Source organism: Rattus norvegicus, chromosome 18, assembly GCF_021556685.1.
Source record: "Rattus norvegicus strain SHRSP/BbbUtx chromosome 18, alternate assembly SHRSP_T2T, whole genome shotgun sequence".
NCBI lineage: Eukaryota > Metazoa > Chordata > Mammalia > Rodentia > Muridae > Rattus > Rattus norvegicus.
This window is the reverse complement of record NC_141551.1, coordinates 14,210,894-14,230,169: the sequence shown is the minus strand read 5'-3', so window position 1 is coordinate 14,230,169 and position 19,276 is coordinate 14,210,894. Positions and strand designations below refer to the sequence as shown.

The 19,276-nt window shown below is 39.0% G+C and overlaps 1 protein-coding gene and 1 non-coding gene across 9 annotated transcripts in view; both read left to right on the top strand.

The window, feature by feature from the left end:
• The window catches only part of Nol4 (nucleolar protein 4), a 362,305-nt gene that overhangs the window by 253,508 nt on the left and 89,521 nt on the right, over nucleotides 1-19,276 (top strand).
• Nucleotides 12,176-12,359, top strand: LOC120098415 (U2 spliceosomal RNA). Its single transcript, XR_015643231.1, has one exon. It is a non-coding gene; the product is annotated as a U2 spliceosomal RNA (small nuclear RNA).

The following is a 19,276-nucleotide window of genomic DNA, read 5'->3' as shown; positions in this document are numbered from 1 at the left end:
AAATTGGTTTTGACCATCTGAGTGGCAATTTCACATAAATTTTCGTACAATTTCATTAATTTTTATAAAGTCTAAAAGCTAGCATTGTGTTTCACAAGAATGCAATTAGATATAGAAATCTTGTAAACATTGCCATGTTACCGATATTCAATCAACCAGTCCATTCTTTTCCATTTTCTAATATGTATTAAAGTTACCTTTGTAGGTTTCATGATTTATACTTATTGTGAATATATTCTCTAACTGAATTTTCATTTTTGAGTTCTATGTGTCTTGGGCCTCTGACTTCTTTGTTCATCCCACCTCTTTTCCACTGAGTGAATATTTTAATCGTCATTTGACTTCCTCAAATATTCTGTTCACACTTAGAGTGTCTCATCTGCGGTCTCACTATTTATTACAGGTCCACCATATTAGAAATAGCTTTAGACTTTGATTCAGATTCAGTAATAAAAAGTGACATTTTCCTATGTCTCCCACTCCCATTTTCCCCTGTACGATGGTATTAAGGTTTTATATTTATATTACGTAAGTACTATACACTCTTCAATTATTTCAAGTTGAAATTTTATTGATTTTGCTGAATATGACAGAAAAAAGCAGAAGCTAGTATCTGTTTAAAATATTTCTTATTTAACTTCACCATTTCTAATTCTTATTCATTCCTCTAAATATACTTTGCTATTTTATTGTTCAGTAATGCTGGGTTGCCATCAACCTTCTTCCTACTCTCGTTACAAATGTAGGGTCTTTTTATATGTTATAGACTTAATTCATATTTCACGCAATTGTTTTTAGACCTTAAGACAGGAAATGATATTTTCATGTATACTATCATTTAGAATAATGGAGCCAGCAATGATTAATTTTCCATGTGTGCATGTGGGTATGGATATCTGAAAATAGTTACAGCATAAAATGTCTTTTTTATAATTGTTATGAAGTAGGATCTGTGGGCAAAATTAATAATCTTTTTTGTGTATCTGGACTGTCCTAATTTTCCTTGATTTTTTTGCATTATTTTTATATCTATTATTTCTACCTTAAAATTGAGAACTTTATAAAAATACTTCTCCTACATTGTTCCTATGCCTTTGTGATGTCTTCTTTAATTATTATTGCTATAAGTTTATGTGGTGTGTGTATCTGCATATGTGTGTATGTGTCTGCGCATATGTGTATTATGTGCACACGTTTGCGCCTATGTGTGTGTGTCACACACACACACACACACACACACACACACACACACACACATATATATGTATATATATACCCACCCTCTGAGTCCACTTAGCTTTACTCGCATCTACACGTATCCAGGGATGGATACTTGGGATTGACAACCTTTATGTCAGTTCATGCCTGGAGAAAACTACTTGTAGGTTAGCTCTTCACCTATGGGAAAAGCCATGTGCATTGCCCCTGTTCACACTGGTATGACAACTGGTATTATCATCATGCCAGTCTTGTTTACACAACCATATTGAAAGAGAACTCTTGTCATGGGTACATTTTCCCAGCCATGTCTAAGGAACACTAATAGATAACTGGGCCCCTGGCTCTTGCAATCCTTCTATAGAAGTTCAATTCCACACTCTCCTCTGAGGCTGTGCTGTGTTTGGGGTGGAAGCTGGGAAAAGTCACCTCACATATGCAAGCTTAAAAATGACAGCTTTATTTTCTGAGTTCTCAGGGAGGTGGCTCATTTGGGATTTGAAGCATGTCCCCAAAGGTAGATTGTACAACATTTTTAAAGAACGGGAACATGAAGGGAAGGAGGAGGTGGCGGGGAACTGCAGTGCAATTTTCAAGGTCCTTAAGTCATTCTCTTAGACATTAGGTCTGGAGCGCTAAGGGTTGACAAAGGAGTGAGTTTGCTGCATGTACCTTGTTTAACTAGCAAGATAGGGAAGGGCCCAGATCCCCTAGGGCTTGGGACCGTGAATTTAGTTTGTCTATTTGATTAAATGTAGTCCGAAAATGAAATGGTAGTACTTATAAAAAGTTTCTTCTTCACAGTTCACAACAGTTGCATTTCCGATGTATCAAGTGCACTTAGAAACCCCATAGTCACTTAGTCTCTGTATTTCCAACCAGTTATGAATCTATGTAGTTTCATATGTTGCAAAAATAAAGTTTCTTTGATGAGGTGTAAAAGTTCCTGCTATCTGAGGACATAAAGCTAATGAGCATTTAGAATGCAGTTGGAAATTCTAGTTCTTTAGGAAAATCACAGTAACAGGTTCTTCTTCACTAGGACCCATGACCTCATTAGCCCGGGTGGTGGTTGACCAGTGTTACAGTATCAGGCAAGAATTTCCTCCTGTCCAGTGAGCCTTGAAGTCTAAGCTGTTGGTCTCCCCTAAGAGGCAGTGTGCATAATTTTGCGTCTTGGTTTTGTTTTGCTTCACAGTTGTTAACTGTTGTAGGGGTGGGGTGGGAATAGGTTGGTTTTCTAATTTAGCAGCTTACATAACACCTTCCAATCCAAACCTGTCCTTAGCGGGAAGCTTTTAGGTCACCTCAGCTCAATTCCTTCAAGTCCTATGTCTGGGGCACATGGTAACTTCAGCAGGAAGATCTTCCCTCCACATTCTGAGCACTTTATTTCGAAACGGCTGCTGCACATAGGATTATTAGTGAATAGTTCTCTTTGTCAAAAATCTAAGTACAATACAACATTGTCCAGGAGCTCTTGTTTCTGTGAGAACTTAGCTGATAAACTAACTCAGTGAGGAATTGCGAACGGTAAATGGCATAAATCACTTTTCTCTTGTTCTGTATTTTCTTTCCTTGCCTTCCTCTAGCACACTGTTATGCTGTTGATGCTTTCTGAGCTTCCTAAATATTAAGGTAATGCTTTCAGAGAATGGAACTTTTCCATTCTTAGTATTTGAACCTGTTTTTGCTTCTTTCCCAAGTTTCTCACCTGTTTTCACATTTTCTATTTATTGGCGGACTTATGGCCCACAACTCCCTGAGACGCTCTTCAATTCTCTTTATCCAAATGCCTCTGTCTTTAAGTCATAAATTCTATCCATCCATCTTCCCATTTGAAAATATTCTCCTTTCCCAAGGCCATAGTAAATTTGAGCTTTTGCAGTAAATATTTCCTTTCGGCTATTATATTTTTGTCCAGAATGTCTAACTTTTACAATTTGGGTTTAAATATGATCTTTCTTTGATATGAATACTCACCACATTTTCTTTGTTTCTTTTATGCATAGCTTCATTTTCCATAATAACTTTTGTGTATATACATATGTGTGTGTGCGTGCGTGTGTGTGTGTGTGTGTGTGTATGGTGTGTGTGATGTCTGCTTATAACATCAACTGTCTTCCTCAGTCACTCTCTACCTTCTTTTTTGAGACAAGGTATCTTATTTACCATGGAACAAAAATAAAGATAGATTTGAGGTCCAAATATTTTAAAAGCATAGTTTTAAATTTTACAGATAGCAACCTAAAGTGCACAAATATTAAGCACAGATTCAGGGTTAGTAACTGAAAATGTTGAGAAAATAGATTTTACAGTACCGAAACTACTCACTCTCAGGTTGGTCTCAGTGTGTCTGTCATTAACATTCGCCATTAACATTTAAAGAAGATTCATGCATATGCTGATGAGGTGTTAACCTCTGAATCAGTAATGTCAAATATTTTCCATAAAAAGCTTACAGATAGGAGCTTGAAGAACTTGGCTGTTTGCAATTCGAATTGACTCTACTTAATTTGACAAAAATAATTATATTATTAAATTTTACTTGCAGATGTATCAAAAATGAAAAAGTAGGAATCCATATCTCATGTGATGTTTCCATAGAAACCTGTGTGTGTATGTGTATTGAACTGTATTTAATAAGAACAGTATTTGCTGTATGTATATATTTATGTATATGACCATAGTCATTAAGGAAATTTTGAGAGGGATCAAGGGATGAGAGTGTCAAGGGAGAGGTTGGAACAAAGAGAAGAAGGGTCATATGATGTAATGCTGCAAAAATGTATGAAACTTTAAAAATAAATGAAAAATAAAATAGATTTTAAGAAAGAATGTCTTCATATGTTCCATTTTGACAAGTACCCCAACCCTTTTTACATAAACCTGTGAGATTATAGTGAGTGTGAAGCTATGCATATTGGTATTTACTTAATCTCAGAACTGAGGAAGGAGATACAACAGAATCAGAAGTTCATTTTCTGTGACACAGAGACTTTGCGGCCTGTCCGGCTATAGCCTGGGCTACAGAAGTGGTAGTGAGCTAACAAATCTTTTTAGCTACCCAAAACTTATGCTCTAACGGCCAGTCAGGACCATTCATATGTGTATTTTAAATTGTTCTGTAAGGGATTCTCTTATCAATATCAGGTCGAAGCAGTCATTGTCCCCCAACAAAACCTAAGTACATGTGACAATATAATGTCTAGCAAAAACTGGTCTCATGGCTCAATAAATATATGTTATTTTCACCATCATCTTTTGGACCTAAGAGTTGCCTTCGAGGCAAATACAAACCAATTTATAGTGTAAGCTTTGCCCAGGCCGAGTTTGCTGACTTTCTCAGGCTGTGTGGCAGGCTCAACATGTGGCGACATTAGACTGAAGAAGGGAGTGTGCTCTAGACTGCAGAGTATGGTAGAACTTAATAAGTCACAGGAACCTAAGGGAAAGCTGAAGGTTGGGATTCAACTCTTCGCTTTAATGGGGAGGGCTACAGACGAGTGAGATACTGGGAATAACTTGATTCAAAAGACTTGTCCTCATAAAGACAGTAGCAGGCATAGCATGTGTAAAGAAATTTATAAGGGTCATAAATTATAGCCAGGCAACTGAGAAATGGGGCGCACCTATGATCCCAGCATGGATCCCAGGGGATGGAGGAAGAAGATCAAGTGTAATAAAGAAGCATAATCTGAAGAATATAAATAATAAAATTTGAAAGTGTATGTGGCTGAGATTAGACTGAGCTACACAGGGAATCGTGAGGGCAGATAGATAGTGGTTACATCCTCTTGAAGCTCATTGAAGTCACTCAGAAGTTGGCATCCTTTATAGAGGGAAGGAAGACCTTTGGTTAGGTGATGAATATTTTTTTTTCTTATGTTGGATATTGGATAGGGTAAGATATAAACTACACAAGTGTTGCATCGAGGAGGCTTTATTAGAACATAACAGCCTTCAAAATGAGGGTTGTATTGATACTACAATGAAGAAGTCACTGCTGGATTGGGCAGTGCAGACGTAGGAATATTAGTTTCAAACTGGTATCTAAGTTTTGGTGACAGATCTTGAGAAAATGTGTATGCTTGAAAAACAATACTTTGCAGGTAGGTTCTCAAGCTAAGCAGGAATCTTCTTCATCCTGCTGATTGAAAAGAGAAAGACCTGCTTTCTGTGTAGTGACAAGTTTCAGAAGGCACCCAGAATGATTTTGGAAATATGCTCAGTATATAGAATATTCAGAGGTCTATATATGTACAGTCTGGATAGTGGCCACAGAGTCAGAAATGTGGTATGAAAAAGGACAACCTCACTTTCCAAAAGAGCAACTATTATGCAGCTCTGATTGGAATAAAACTGTGATCTTTTAAATTCCAATATCTATGATATGCTGCTTGATTTCTTTCCTGATCTCTATGAAAAGCTGGCAAATTATTTGTATTTCTTCCTTAGTGAAGACATTCCTAGGACTATAATTTCCAATTTTAGTTTGCAAATTTGTCCCCACTCCCTACAGAGTGACTGGTACATCAGCAGTACTGAATAAACATTTGTAAGCATAGTGACTCATTTAAATTCTGGTATAGTAGCTTAGGTGTGGGACCAAAGACCCTCACATGGTGACACAGCTTCTTAGACATTTATATGCATCATATACCCTAACAGAACCTCTTTGGTCGCATGTCACTAAATTGTAACAACAGTAATTATTCTGACTTTATTTATTAAACACATATAGTACTTATATGTGGTATGAACTGTTCTAATGATTTTTATTAATTATTAATTATGAATTATTGTACCTTCTTAGAAATTCCCCAAGAAACCTGCCTTGAGTTTAATAATGATCTTGCTTTAAATTTTAAAATATGCTAAGAAAAAAAACCACAACCTGTCGCGCGCCTAATGTCCCGCCAGTAAGAACGACGCGCGGCAACAGGATTCTTCTGCGAACAAGCCTTTACTGTATTACAGCTCTTCTTAGTGTTACAGCTCTTCTTAGTGTTACAGCTCTTCTGAACAGGGACCCCGAGCAGCAAAATCACTCGGCTTATATAGACAACAGTATGCTAATTATCTCTCAGGGATTGGTGGGGCTTGGATCACCCCACTATTTGTCCTCCAGGGATTGGCGGAGAATGAATCACCTCATTAGCATATTAATGGTCAACTAACACCTGGTGCATAAACCGCACATGTGCAGTACCGCTGTTCACCACTAGAGGGAGCCCTAGCAAGGGGACAAGCCTGCACATGCGCAGTAAGTCGTTTATATCCAGACAAGGCTGGATGTCGGCGCCATCATTTCGCCACACCGCTCTCTACATCTCCCCCTTTTTTGTTTAATAAAATGACTGGTCTAGATCTGGGTGTCACGTCAATCTTGTCATTGCTCCTGTCTTAGGTCGTTCTCATCCAAACTCGGCCTTACCCGTCATAGAGTTACCCTATCGCCACCGGGCCCCATGTCTTAGGTTGGTCCAAGTTCGAGGAAAGTTGCCCGTCCCTGGATACAATGACTCCACATGACTGTGACAAAAATGATCTAGGGCGAACTCTTGATCTTTCAAAGAGGCCAGCCATATGTTGGGAGAAGTACCCTTTTTGATGGCGGTCATAGCCTGGTAAACAACCACTTTGTGTCTGGCATGTTCTCTTTTTAAACGGCCAATAAGCCAGAGACCTACTCCGCATCCCAGGAGGACAATAGCTCCCCAGGACAAACATGCCCGCCCACTCCTTAACAAGGGAGAAACCATTGGTAATCCATGAGGTAAAGTCTTCAACTGTGATGGGGTCCAGCCTAGTGCTGTTGAGGACAGCAATCTGCATCAGCAATTGTCTTGATAGTTGCTCTGCTTTCATGGACTAGTCTCCTTTCAGATAATTCGAGATTTCTTTGCTCTGTTGAAAATTCTGAGAAAAGTTAGCTCGCAAAGGAATAATGCATAAACCTCTAAGGGAGGAAACACAAGACAGCTGTGTCATATGATACAGTGCTTCAATTTGTTCTTGAACCTAATCTATCCTTTGATTGGCTAATAGAAGGCCAGATGCCAAATGGGTATTAAATTCTTCTTGTATCTCTAACGCCACTGCAGTTCTGATTGACAGTCTCAGCCATCTGTATTTGATTGGTCATAGCGATTGCAGCTGTGGTAGCTGCGGCAGCAGACAGCACAATGGCTGAAATTATGGCTGCCATAATTCTAAAATCTCTTTTGGCTCTCAGCAAATTAAGAATAGGAAAGCTATCTGGGTTTGCCTCCACTGGGATTGGCACAAAGGAGGAAATCTTAACCATCACTGCGGTGTCATTGGTGCCATCCCAGCATTCAGCTAAATAGCAGACTACATCAGAGCTATTACAATTTAAAGCACCACTGCTTACATTAGTGCTTATCAGAAAAAAGGTGATCTAGCACATACTGAAGTACTAGTGGCAGTATTATTTACCAAGAGGTTATTATATTGAATATTGGTCAACCTGGTATCATTTTTTTCTGGTAGCTGAAACACTATACAGCACGAAGTTCTCTCCCATCAACCTAGCAAAGGGGGTCAGGGATGTATATGACCCTTGCTCATTGGACAGCATCCATTGGAACCAAGGCCAGAGATTATGCTTGCCAGTCTTATTCTCAAAACAGTAGAATTGCTATGAACTGGCATGGGTACTGGCCAGGATCTGGCAATAGCCCACAGAGTGAGCGAATTAACCTGTATTACCATTCCCAGTAGTAATAGTAGGGTTCGTAGTCTCATCTTCAGGAAGAGCAGAAGACAATCTTCGAGTCAAACGCTCAGGTACCCAAATTGGATTTTCTTGATTCTGCGGAAAAACACAAATCGCTCCCCTAGACCTCGAAATCATGGGATCTGGGCCACGCCATTCATCAGTTAAGACATCCTTCCACTTTACTTCTGCATTAGTTATAGGTGTAGTAGCAGCATGGCGATCCGTGGCAGAACGGCCATGCACATCCAGAATTAAGAAATTTAGAGTAAAAAGAGCTAAAGAAAGTTGTTCTTTTGGTGTTCGGCTGCTGGCAATTCCCCCTTTTTGTTTTTGTATAAGCTCTTTTAAGGTACGATGTACTCTTTCCACAATTCCTTGACCTTGGGGATTGTATGGCAATCCTGTAGTATGTTTGACCTGCATTGTCTGGCAAAATGCCTGAAAGGACTTTGCAGTGTAGGCAGGCCTGTTGTCTGTCTTGAGACTATCAGACTTTCCCCAGGCTGCCCATGCCTCTAAGCAATGACTAATGGCATTACGAGCTTTTTCACCAGTCATCAGAGTAGCGTGTATAATACCAGAACAGGTATCAACAGAAACATGAGCATATTTTAAATTTCCAAATTGAGATATGTGTGTGACATCCATCTGCTAAAGTTTTAGCCGGATCAGACCACGAGGGTTAATCCCAACATGAGGAGGGTGGTGAAATTGAACACAATTTTGGCAACTTAACACCACATCACGAGCTGCAGCTCTAGAGATTTTAAATTTTTGTTGAAGAGCAAAAGCAGGTACATGAAACTTTTGATGAAATCCTCTAGCGAGATCAACCGGAGTGGCATGAAAAATAAACTCTCTACGAGTACTAGCATCCACCAGGGTGTTATTACTGGTCATAGGACCAGGCAAATTAGTATGGGCTCGAATATGTTGTATAAAAATTTTATTTTTTCTGGTCCAAATCAAATTTTGTAATTCTAAAAGAATTTGACATACGGTACTACTCGACCGAATTGGCCCTGCAATTTCAAGTGAGCACACCGCATTAACTACATATGCAGAGTCAGAAATTAAAAAAATCATGAAATCTTTTGAAAACTTCCAATACAATTTTACGTTCTGTAATTTGGGGGGTGCCTGGACTATACTGAATTAATACTGGTTCTTGAGAATCAACCATATAGGCACCTACACCTGTTTTGGAGCCATCTGTATAAATATTTAACGCTCCAGACAAAGGCTCTGAGGCAGTGACCTTTGGAAAAATCACTGGATGTTCAGTAAAAAATTGTAGCAAAGGCATCCCAATTTAGACCTGTTTCCCTAGATTGGCTCATGCCACATGTTATCTAGAATGACTCCATCCAAATTTTCCAGTTTTATGTCAACTTTCTGTTACCAATGTTACATTTTTTTAACCATATCCAATAACTTAAAAGCCAATAGTCCATAACCAAGGCATGTAGAGAATATTTATACATTTAAAACCAGTCAGAAAACAAAATTGAAGTGGCTACACATATCTTAGCTACAGGTGCAAGGCTCCAAGGGCTGATTGAAACTGCTTTTTTAAGAGAAGCACCTTGTCACTTGCTTAAATCTCCTTGAGATCAGGAATCCAAGTAGGCACACTCAAGCTTATCTTTTTGTTTGATTCTCCTGAATAAATTTTCAGGCGGTCTACCTCTATCAAATCTGATCAGTATGACTCTGTGAGGTTTCCAGAGCCTAGTCATATACCTAGCAATAGCCTCAACTTGAGCCACAACAAAAGCTGCACTGACCCCATTTTTTATCTTTGCCTTCTCTCTGTTCCTTTTATCTCCTTTTCTTTTCTTTTTTTCTTTCGAGACCTTTTCTCCCTCTGACATACTTTCTTGTTGCTCTGCAAGGACCCTCTGACCTGCCCTAACGGCTCTAATGGCTTCCTCACATCGTTTATCCTCTAAGCAGGCAGGGACCATTTGCCAAAGAGGTTTTGGTCCGGGCTTAAGATTGCTGTCAGTGGCTTCTCTATCCCACACAAAGAAAAAAAGAAACAAAATTACCAGCCTTGCCCACAAAGGATCCATAACTTTAGGTTTCTTCACAGTGGCTCTCCACCTAGGCCCATATCTTTCTTCCTCATATATGGCTGCCTCTTCCTCTAATTCCTCCTCCTACGACTCTGACAACTCTTGCTCAGAGTCACTGCCAGCCAGTTCTAAGGCTTCTAATTCTTTTAATGGATACAAAGTATCCTCTCCAGTTGACTTGTACTTCGTCCTCGGGGCATACCTATTTTTTCCTCTGGCAGCGTTTCTTCCGCCTTTTGTATCTCTTTCACTTTTGTTTTAGTAACCTTTTTCTTTTTTGCGTGCTCCTAATTTCTCACTCCGCTCCGTTTCTGACATGCTCTCTTAAATCCAAAAAGGGGCATGCTTCTCGGAAGCCTAATTTCTCACTCTGCTCCGTTTCTGACATGCTCTCTTAAATCCAAAAAGGGGCATGCTTCTCGGAAGCCTGATTTCTCACTCCGCTCCGTTTCTGACATGCTCTCTTAAATCCAAAAAGGGGCATGCCTCTCGGAAGCCTAATTTCTCACTCTGCTCCGTTTCTGACATGCTCTGTTAAATCCAAAAAGGGGCATGCCTCTCGGAAGCCTAATTTCTCACTCTGCTCCGTTTCTGACATGCTCTCTTCCAAAAAGGGGCATGCCTCTCGAAGCTTACCTCTTAATTTACCTTTTCGTAGTTCTGAATCCTCTTCAGCACACTGAAGGGTCCCCTCGGCACTGGCGATGTTGGTTCCGGGTTTCGGCACCACTTGTCGCGCGCCTAATGTCCCGCCAGTAAAAACGACACGTGGCAACAGGATTCTTCTGCAAACAAGCCTTTACTGTGTTACAGCTCTTCTTAGTGTTACAGCTCTCTTAGTGTTACAGCTCTCTTGAACAGGGACCCCGAGCAGCAAAATCGCTCGGCTTATATAGACAACAGTATGCTAATTATCTCTCAGGGATTGGTGGGGCTTGGATCACCCCACTACTTGTCCTCCAGGGATTGGCGGAGAATGAATCACCTCATTAGCATATTAATGGTCAACTAACACCTGGTGCATAAACCGCACATGTGCAGTACCGCTGTTCACCACTAGAGGGAGCCCTAGCAAGGGGACAAGCCTGCACATGCGCAGTAAGTCGTTTATATCCAGACAAGGCTGGATGTCGGCGCCATCTTTGTTTCGCCGCACCGCTCTCTACAACAACCCATCTGCATTCCATAGACAGTAAATATTACAGTGAGCTTACGTGGATATTCCTGGTAGCTCTTGTTGGGTCATTCACTAGTTACAAAATCTACTCAATTTTTTTTTGATGTGATAGTGTAACTACGTAAAGCCCCATTGATATGAGATGAACTTATATTACTCATTGGCTGATTGATGGCCAAACATCTTCATTTTTCAGTTTGGAGAAATTGTGTATAGAAGGATGAACAGATGGCTCAATGGTTAAGAAAAAGGACTTGTTACTCTTCCAGTGGATATGAGGTCAGTTCCTAACACCCCACATCTGATGGCTCAAACTCCCTATGACTTAAACTCTAGGATATCTCATGCTGTCTTTGACCCCTGCACACATGTGGCTTCCAAGTGCATATACTCAAACACATAGACATACAGACACACACAGACACACACAAGTGCATCATGCATGCATTAACACATACAAATTTTTAAGCTTTGAAAGACATTGTAAGCTATGAGTTTCTGATATTTTTCCTGCCAATTAAGTAATGAGTCTGCTCATCTCACGAAGATACACTAATAGGCTCAAGCATATTCTATCAGTGTCATCAATTAGTGTGTACTATAAATTCTGGATAATTTCCCTATTGATTTCACCCATAGGTATGAAACAATCATAGAGTACTTTTCAAAATTTTGAATGGTTGTTTGGGCCTCTTGTTTATTGCTTTGTGAGATAGGATATTGCTATGTACCATGGGATGATCTTGTTATGCAGCATGGGCTGGGATTTAATTCATATTAATACCCCAAATTCAGAATGCTAAGTACTAGGGTTACAGACCTCTATCGCCAAAGACAACTGTGCTCTTTATCCTTTTGCACAGTTGCATTAGGAAACATGTATGTGTTGAATGTAATGATTTTCTGATTTTCCTTTCCCATACCATGGATAGGTATGTGGTTAGAAATGGTATGTAAATCGCTTCTCGGCCTTTTGGCTAAGATCAAGTGTAGAAATGGTATGTAAATCCAGGTTATTAACTTGAACAGGAACATCATATTCCTTCATTTTCTTCAAATTCTGTAATTACCAAAGAATGCTTCTTGCATTTTGTTAGTTAATAGTAAATCTGATGTCTGTGACTGAAATGGCTAAAAGAGGTTCTGAACGTACTTGAGGATCTGCTCCACACAGACCATCTTCTATGAAGTCCTAGGCCTTCTTTGTAGGTTTGGATTTTTCCTCTGATGAGTTGACTTTTCCTAAAGTGATCAAGAATTGATCAAGTTTCAGGTATCACTTTCTCTTGAATGTTTTATGCCTCAGACACCTGCTAAGACTCTGGTGCTCACAACTCCAGAGTAATTGAAAGGAAAGGCACAGCAATAATAATAATCATTTCAGCTTTGATAAATCCTAAATACATGTATTTTCATGTGTTTGCATAGCATTGTTGGGCTTACCCTATAGGAGCAAAAGCAAGGAATTGCTGAGAAGAGCTTTGGAGACTCAAGGGGAGCCATAAGATCAAAAGCCCACCCTAGTGTATTTGACAATTATAAAGGAAGGGTTCTCTGGAGCCCTCACAATGTATCGTGCAGACAGCCTCACTGCTTCCTCGCCTCTCCTGGTCAGTTGTTAGGTCTTATATAACCTTAGGAAAGAGGCCCATGACTCCTAAGTTTCAGAGCTTCTAAGTTGTTTACTTCTTGACCCTTTTAAGGGCTGTCTTTTCCTCAGTCTTGCAAGTCTGCGTTCTCTCTCTAGGAGAACATACATTAATTTGGAGGAAACGGCTATCCTACAAAGATGCATCCATTACATGTACAGATAAGTTTATTCTTTTGCTTTGATTAGGGTTCCAAGTATGATTGTAGCGTGACTGGTTTTCTGAGCTAGGTAGATCAGAGGTGGGTAGGGTGTGCAGGTGGTCCAAGCAAAGAAAGGGGCTGAGCCTAGAACTGAAGAAGGCTACAGAAAAAAATGTGGCAAGGATAGAGTGAGGGGGTGGGAGGGGACAATCTATGAGCACCATCACAGGGGATGGTCCATAGCTCCACATCTTTATTTATCTTAGAGGAGTCTTCCAGGTCCTGGAAATGCTCTCATTCCTTGTTTCCCTGCAGCTTCTTCAGCCAACTATCTACACTTTGTACGCTTGAAGATGGGACGCCACTGTATACTTTTGGAAACTGTACAAGGAATACTTGTCTTGTGAACGACAAAACCAAAACCAAACAAAACAAACCGCCACCAACAAAAATCCCACAAAACATAACAAAGCAAACCTCAAATCAGTAATAAACTGTCTGGGATAAGATTTTATCTCTCTTATGGCAAGTCCAAGCAGCAAGGAATGCCTTCTAGTGACTAGCACAACACTCGTGTGCACTGTACTGTGGTGACCTAAGGTATTGCTGCTGAGGGAACAACGGAGCACAGGATTGAGGAACTCCTTACACTCTCTTTAAAACCGCTCATAAGTCTTCTGCTATTTCACAGTTAAAATTATAATTTGAAAATATGCAGGAAGTTCAGGGTGGTGCTGCCATGATTAGCAGGATCTACGTTCCCTCCACTGAAGTGTATATATCTTTCAAACATAGTTACCACTTCATGATCCAAGGTAACTTCTCAAGCTCTACTCACCCACTTTCACCCAGTCAGCAGGAAGTAGGAAGCAAGGAAAGGTGTGTTTGTTAATTAAGGATGCACAGTAAATAATTACTTAGAACGTTTGGCTCTAACTTAGTCACAAGACTGTACTTAGTGTACTAGGCAGTTTTTTTTTTCCCCCGGAGCTGGGGATCGAACCCAGGGCCTTGCGCTTCCTAGGCAAGCGCTCTACCACTGAGCTAAATCCCCAACCCCGTACTAGGCAGTTTTATGTCAACTTGATACAAGCTAGAGTTATCTGAATGGAGAGAACCTCAATTGAGAAAATCTGGTTGTAGGCAAGCCTGTAGGATATTTTCTTTACATTTTTATTTATGCTTTAATCTGTTTTTATAGTTCAAACTTTGTCTCCCTTCAGGTCCACCCTCTGACTGTACCACATCCCACACCTCATCCTACCATCTCCAAGAGGATGTCCCGACTCTCCCACCCCTTAGTCCTCCCCACTCCCTGGGGCCACAAGTAGAAATGTGTTCTGGTAGTGGGTTTGTAACCTTAACAGCTCTAGGCAACATCAGTTTTGCTTGTTTGTTTTGACCTTACTTATCAATGCATGGTGGTGTCTTATAAGTTTAAGTAGATATTCCTAATGGGAAGTTTTGTTACTCTAGCTTCCTTTGGTAACGAAGCTTAAAATATCTGCTGGCAAATTTTGTTAAGTTCGATCCTGCTACTGTTCAATCTCTCTCTCTCTCTCTCTCTCTCTCTCTCTCTCTCTTTCTCCCTGTCTGTCTCTGTCACATAAAAAAATAAAAAGTAAACAACCCCCCCCAGTAAAACAAACAAAAAAAGAAACAAGCAAACAAACAAAAACCCAAGGATAATGAAAAGCCCAGAAAACATGTAGTTTCTGTTAGGTTCATCAATTCTCTGGATACAAGTTTTCTTCATGTATGACTGATAGACCCAGTTACACTCTATTAGAAAAAACATATGTAACCTAGAATTACCTTTCATTATGTCTTTTGTCCCATGTCTTTTTTTAAAAACGTACTACAAACTTCTTTTAGAATAAATATATGACTATTTTTTCTTTTAAGCTATAGCCCGAAGTTATTGTGGAAGGCTAGTGAGATATGCTTTCATTCTTTTTTATTCCTACAATCAAAGTATCTGACACGACTCTAAGGGAAGACATGATGGAGAAACTCTACACCTAATGATAGACAGGAAATAGCGAAAAGGACAGGAAAAGAGCCAAGGACGAGACCCACCCCCATTTACCTACTTGCTCCTCTATGTGCCACCTCCTAGAGTTTCCTCAGCCTACTAACATATCATTAGCTAAGAGGCAAACATTCTACATACACATCTCTGAAGGGTATTTCATATCCAATATAGAAAATATTAGAAACAATTTAGCCATTCATCCTAGGAAATCTACTTCAGCGCGATAACCCAATAACATTACTCTGTTTAAAAAACATGGAAGGATAGTAGAGTTAGATATTATGTCTTCACTTACTAGGTGTAAATCTTCTATGATACAGTATATTCTGTTCTTCTAATTAGTGGTAAAAACAGTGTCATTGGTGATAACTATAACTGGAAACTTCACATATACATACCCTGGTAGATCCATTCTCTTATTAATATTGTAACTGAGGGCTGGAGCAGTGAATCAGCAGTTAATATTCATTCTCCTGTTCCTATCAGAAGGTTCACTCCAACCTGGATGTTCCAGGGTGTCTGACTCTCTCTTCTGATCTCTACAGGCACCCTCACTGTGTGCTATACACAGAAATAAAAATTAAATAAAATAATTTTATTAAATTAAAATATTTTACAACATTAAATTAAATTATTAAATCATTTAAATTTAAAATTCTATTTATTGAAATTAAAATTAAAGAAAACAAATGCATTATGGGTCTTGTAGTTGGTCCAGTGGTGAAGAATACTAAGTACTTTTTCTGTGGACATGGATTCAATTCTGTCACTCACATATTGACTTATGGCTATCTGTAACTTCAATTCTAGGAGATTCAAACCCTCTTCTAGGTTCTATGGATACCAGACAAGCACATGATGCAAAGACACATGTGTAGGTAAAAGACTCATGTACATATAATATGACTTTTGAATTTAAAGAGCACGAATCATAGACATTTGGAATTGAAATATAATTTAAATGTCATTTCTAGCATGAATTTTTCCAATTTTATATAATAAAAATAAAATTTTTGAGAATTTGGATATATGTCAAATCTTTTTTCAATTTATTTTTTGATAGGATTTTAAAATTTACATTTCAAATGCTATCCCCTTTCCCTATTTTTCATCCATAAGCCCCGTATCCCATTCCCCTTCCCCTTCCTCTATGAATGTCTTCCCCCACATATACCCCCACCACTTCCCGCCTTCCCACCCTGACATTCCCCTACACTGGGGGTTCAGCCTTGGTAGGACCAAGGGCTTCTTCTTTCATTGGTGCCCAACAAGGCCATCCTATGTTACATATGCAACTGGAGCCATGAGTTTGTCCATGTGTACTCATTGTATGGTGGTTTGGTCCCTGGAAGCTCTTGTTGGTTGGTATTGTTCTTATGGAGTTTCAAAGGCCATAGATCAATAAGACAGTGTTTCCTTAGGGGTAAGAAATCACAATTAATTATGGTTTTATTGTAGCATCACCCTAGGAAACACCTTAAAATCTATTTGGAATTGAGAAAGCAAGAGATATCAAAAATGAAACAAAACTGATAAAATCTTTATGAATGTATAAATGCTAATTTAGACTTTTTCAATCATTCCAGGTATATTTTAAATGTTAATTTCCCTCTTAGGTTTTTAAATATTGTCTTGAGTTGTTGATTTTCATCATTTAAAATAAACATTAATTCCTGGTTCAGAAAAAAAAATAATGTCTAAACACTTAATGGCTAAGACATGAAAAGATTCTCTAAGTTGGCAAAACCAAAAAACAATTACCTAGTTTTGCAATAAAATGCTGAAAAAAAATAGTCAAAGCCATCCTTCGTGAATGACATGCTCATAAGGCAGGAGTGAGACTGAATCGTCTTCTATTTCTCCATACACTGTATTAAAACCGTCCCATGGGGGCTGGAGAGATGGCTCAGAGGTTAAGAGCACCGACTGCTCTTCCAGAGGTCCTGAGTTCAATTCCCAGCAACCACATGGTGGCTCACAACCATCTATGAATAAAATAAATAAATAAAAAAAAAAAACCCGTCCCATGAAAGGGCAAAGGACACATGGCTAAGAAATGTAGGCAAACGCACTGGCAGGGCTGGATCAGGGAGCACCTGGATTTGTAAACTATTCCAGGTGTATGTTTATTTAATTGTACTCATAACTTTTAAATGCTGGCATCAGTTGTTCTTATTTTAGTTTTGATTTGTCATTTTGAGTTTAGTGTTTCAAAACCTTCCTATCAAAGCCGTATACCTTTTTCACAGCCCCTGTCTCAGAGCCATCCATTCAATCCTGTGCAGTTAGAAAAAGAAGCATGCCTCCTCTCAAAGACGGAAGGAGTGTTCACCAGGATTAATATCGAGTGATCAGCATACAATTCACAAAATAAAAAGCTAGAAGTCTTAAATAGAGACAGTAACACAAAATGGTGATTATGACACTCTATGTTTGTTCACTTCAACTTTTTCCTACTATTTTTGTGGAATCTTTTTTTTTTTTTCTTTTTCTTTTTTTCAGAGCTGGGGACCGAACCCAGGGCCTTGCATTTGTTAGGCAAGCACTCTACCACTGAGCTAAATCCCCAACCCTCGTGGAATCTTAAAACCAAAATGCAGGCACCCATTTCATCTTACCCCTCAACACTTGTACCTGAACCTCCAGCAAATACAGACAATTTTACATGTTTTCATATGCAAATATTAAGATTTTATAACTATGAAAACTAATGATTTTCTTTTGTTCTAATACCTCATCCATAATAAAGTAGTCTCATTTTTTAAAAAAAGTAATTTCATTTCTGGATTAATTTGACTGAAGTCTGAGCTCTGCTTCCTCTATTCTCTCTTTGATTTCATTTTCTAACATCTCTCATTTCTATGTTTCTGGAACAGTGCTATACACTGTCTTTTATCTTGGATCTCTCTTCCTCTGTGCTGTCTCTTGTTTCTTGTAACTCATTCTACCAGCCACGATTTCTGTGTGGAGAAAGTAGCTCTAGTTTACTGGTTCTGGAATTGGCATGCACATCAGGCTCCTGTAGTAACCATGTTTAAACACACACTGCAGAGCTCAGATGCCCCGTGTCCAATTCCCATATTTCCCGGGATCGGAGCTGAGCAATTGTGTAACTTACAGTCCTCCTATGATATGGCTGCAACTAGTTCAACAGGCACACTTTAAAAATTGAGGTTCTGTGTTTACTCAATTGAATAATTAGTTTCTTGGTAGACTTAGGTTTTTCATTGTTGTTGGGTGTTTTATCCAAAAATACACATCTTCAAGTGATATATGACTTTCAGTGATGCTGAGACTTCAAGCTTATTATATAGTAATTGCTTAACATTTTGATCAATTCTGTTACCTTTTAAAACATGTTGAAACATGAACTTACATTATCTGTACAAGTCCAAAGTAAAAGCAATTGCTCACCAGGTTAGCATTTTCCCCACTTGTACTGTGTGCTGAGTACTGTTCAACCATACAAAGATGAGAGAGACATGGTGTGTAAATGACTTCGTTCTGACTTAACTCCTTATCTGTGTAGAAAAGAGCCACATTCCCAGATGTTCTTTCTTGTTCATTCTTGAGGCAGCAGTGGGGCTAAGACTCCTTCTTATGAGATATTTAGGGTTACTGTTTAATAGTAAAACATTTAATTATATTAAGTCTAAGTGACTTTGCTACTGTAGACCTGCCTGTGTCCCTTTGAGGCAAGAGACTGTCTAGCACCCCATCATAAAACAGTGGTGGATTAAGTAAGTAGCCTTTGTTCTATCTCCTCAGGATCTACATGCCTCTAACTCCCAGTCTGCTAGCTGAAGATGCAGGAAGAAAAAGGAACACATTGAAATGTGATTTTTAACCTTTATTTCTAAGTTCCTCAGTTCTCCAAAAAGTTTCTACAAAAGTTCTCCTCCAAAAAGTTCTCTCTAAAACATTTTCTCTATTTTCTTCTAATGTCCTTCTTTCCTCCTTCTGTGGCATCACAATCATACCCTTATACTCGATATTGTCACTCCCAATGCTGTGCCTTCCTTCTAAGTTCTTCTTGAGTTCAGTTCTGCTTTAAAAAGTTATCCTTTTCTCTTTTTCCTCAGCATTTATGCATCTTTCAGACTACATGATCACATGGTAAAAAGTTCTCCACAAGTTTACACATGTGTTCTTAGTTGCAGATGCCTGCTTGCTATCTCAGAAGCAATTAACAGATGACACTTGAAAACTGACAGACTTCTCATTGCCATTTT